This window comes from Silene latifolia, chromosome Y (assembly GCF_048544455.1).
Source record: "Silene latifolia isolate original U9 population chromosome Y, ASM4854445v1, whole genome shotgun sequence".
In the NCBI taxonomy this organism is placed as follows: Eukaryota; Viridiplantae; Streptophyta; class Magnoliopsida; order Caryophyllales; family Caryophyllaceae; genus Silene; species Silene latifolia.
In genome coordinates, this window is record NC_133538.1 from 7,688,069 (window position 1) to 7,691,196 (window position 3,128).

The window sequence follows — 3,128 nt, forward strand, 5'->3', positions numbered from 1 at the left end:
ATATACAAACTCCAAATCCCTAATTCGTTTCATTATTTCTCACTCTCTCCGCCATCCCTCACAGTCTCACACCCTCTAAATCCATCACGTTGCCAAGGCGGCCAGCCGCCACTGTCCACCTCGCACCACCATCCATCGCGCACCACGACGAGCCACTGTACTGCCAACTACTGCGTTTTCGCGTCTTTTCTCCTCAGGTTTGTACCCTAATTTTGTTCCTAAATTCGAGTATTATTTATTGTTCATTATTTCAATTGAAAATTTTGATCTTTGAGTTTGAATTGCTGGTGTATTGGTTGATATTGGTACATGCTAATTAAATTAGGGTTTTCTTTTTTCTTATCAAATTTCCATTGCCAACATCTTTGTTCTCCAACTTCAAGTATAAAATCATGTTCGAACTTAGCTGAGAACATCTTTGTTCTCCAACTCTTCATCTACCATTTAATTAATTAGCATTTTGATTGTCAGTTTGTCCCCTTTTACCCATTTTGTTTTTTGTTGTATAATTGATTCTGTTTATCATATAATTTGAATATGCTTATCAATCTTGTCATTTTAAGCACTAATCCTAAAATATTTTCACATGAACCGTGTATCAGGTCCATGCCGAAGAACTCATGACCAAAAATTGAAAGAAAGGTGAGTTATCCAATGGTTTTTCAAATTGAAATTTGTCTTTCCTTTGTGTTAGTTCATATGTGTGAACCTTTTCAACATTCAGGATCTTTGTTTGTTACTTATTTTGCTATAATTTTGAATGAGCTACCTCATTTATATTTTATATGTGTGGTATAAAATGAAATTTAATTAGGCTACTCCACTAACCCTTTGCTAACATGACCTGGTTACTATTTTTTTATTACACCAATTTGAAGAATTGAAGGTATAGCACATTCAAATGGTGGATTACTGGGTGTGTGCTAAAACGAATGTTTATTGGTTTTGGTGTCAAAGCTTTATTCTTTCTACTCTATCCACTCAAATCCTATTAACCCCATAAGTTACTTATTCTTGAAAAATCACTAAAAAAAAGTTTGCATCTTTAACACTAACACACTTGTTGTTGAGTACTTTAGTGTTTTAAGGGTTGTATAGTGTGTAATGTGGGGAAAATGTTTACTTCTATAGCATCTTCTAACTCTAAGCAGTTAAATTTCGCATCTTTGCCTAAAGCCTTGAACATCAGCACGATGATAAAGGTGTTGCAACTCTATTGTTTGCTTGTTTGCTTCATTTGGAAAAGATAGGGTTTTGAGTATATTACTGAATGGCCAGATGGAAGAAATGTTGAATTGGGATCACATGGGGTTTTGTTGTTGACTAAAAGTCTGACATTGGCAAAAGGAGGTGTAAATGGAAGGGCATTTGAGTATTTTTAGTTACCTTTTGTCTCTATTTCTCATATGGTCTTAAGAGCATTAAGTTTAGGTTCAATACTTTTTTATTTCAGTTTTGTTTATCATACAATTTCGAGGGTTTTGATTTTCTTCTTGAGTGACAAATTGTATTTTGATTAATGCTTTTCCTCTAAATGTTGTTTTTCGGGTGCAATGTGAGCTGGGAGATGTTCGAAACGAGACTTTGCACGAGCTTTTTTAAAATTAGTGAGTGACCTATACAATTGTTGGTCTTTGATCCTCCCTCATATTATAACTTACCCTCGGGATCTCATACCCTGTCTTTGCTACCACTTGAAGTCATGAATGTTACTCTATTGCACGAATTACCTAAGAAAAGTACTGAACTGATGATGCGTTCATTGCTGGTGGTTTTATTCTTTATACTATGTTATTCTTCATTCTAGGTTCTATTTTTCATACCAGTCCACCTCGTCTCAAGTTTTCCAATATGTTACGAGAAGTCTTACTTTAACTAAAGCTTAATGAAGCAAACACTAACACTCCGGCCTGGTCTACTTAAATTTTTTATAGGCTACACTCAACAGTTCCTTCATTGGATATATCTATATGTGATTTTTGGTTTGGTACATCTTGAGCCTGGCAAAGCTTGGGAATCAATCTTTTGTTCCGTATTTTTGCGGCAGACTCGAGAGATAATTAAGTTATTTTTATCGAACTTGTTGCAGAAATCCATTTCACAGAGTGTTGATATTAGACACAATGATGAACCTTGATGGAACACTCAGCTTAATTGATCTTCTACATTCTTCTAAGTTCTAATGTCTGAGAGGTATGTAGTAACTTCCTCCTCACCATCACAAAAGAGTGTAGGGATTTGATTCCATTGTTGTTGTCTCCATTGTATCTTATTGAACGTATGTGTTTCGTATTTTTTTAAGCAAGGAAGAGAGATCATTTTTCAGGAATGCCCTCATCTTATATTGTCAATGTAGGAGTTCATAGATTTAAAATATTTATGTTTCCAGGTTTTTCAAGAATGCCCTTAATTATTAGCTTATATGAAGTCGCCCTTGTGAGGCCATGTCCGATCGCCCCATTGTCATTAATATGCATTACAGGTTTTTCAAGACACCATGCCATATTCACAAGAAGAATTAGATGAGGTTCGGGACTTGTGGGCGAACTATTTTCTCAATATCTAGCCGTAGATAGCTAGCTAGCGTAGTAATGTATTAGGTAGTTGCATTTTGAAAAACTGATTACATGATCTGCAAGACCATATGTTATGTTGGCTGGGATTTGTTATGCCCTTTGTTGTTGTTCGTTAGTTGTTGAATTCGGATGACGGAGACGGTTGCGTTGTATGTTGATTGGGATCGGTTTTTATTAATTGAAATCGATCATTTTGGTTGAATGGCAGTTGGCATGTTTTGTATTAATGTTTTGGCATTCAAATTGGTGTAATGCAATATGAATTGGCCTGCTCTTTTCAAATTTTTTATAAAAAAAAAACAATATAAAGGACAACGGATTTATAAAAGTTCGATGTAATTCTAGCTTCAAAGGACATGGGCTTTCTATAAAAATCTGATGTACATTACACATATGGACATCGGATTAATGTTAAAATCTGATGTTCATTACTCATATGGACATCGGATATATTTAAAAATCCGATGTGCATATATTAATGGACATCGGTTTAAAGTCCCATGTCCATTACACCCCATATGGACGGGACTGAACTCTACATCGGCCTATAAT

The 3,128-nt window shown here is 35.1% G+C and overlaps 1 long non-coding RNA gene across 1 annotated transcript; it reads left to right on the top strand.

Annotated features, from left to right (window-relative positions):
* Nucleotides 1–1,579: 1,579 nt before the first annotated feature.
* Nucleotides 1,580–2,778, top strand: LOC141628457 (uncharacterized). The gene is made up of 3 exons (XR_012537134.1): nucleotides 1,580–1,607; nucleotides 2,090–2,193; nucleotides 2,483–2,778. It is a non-coding gene; the product is annotated as an uncharacterized LOC141628457 (long non-coding RNA).
* The last annotated feature ends 350 nt before the right edge of the window (nucleotides 2,779–3,128 follow it).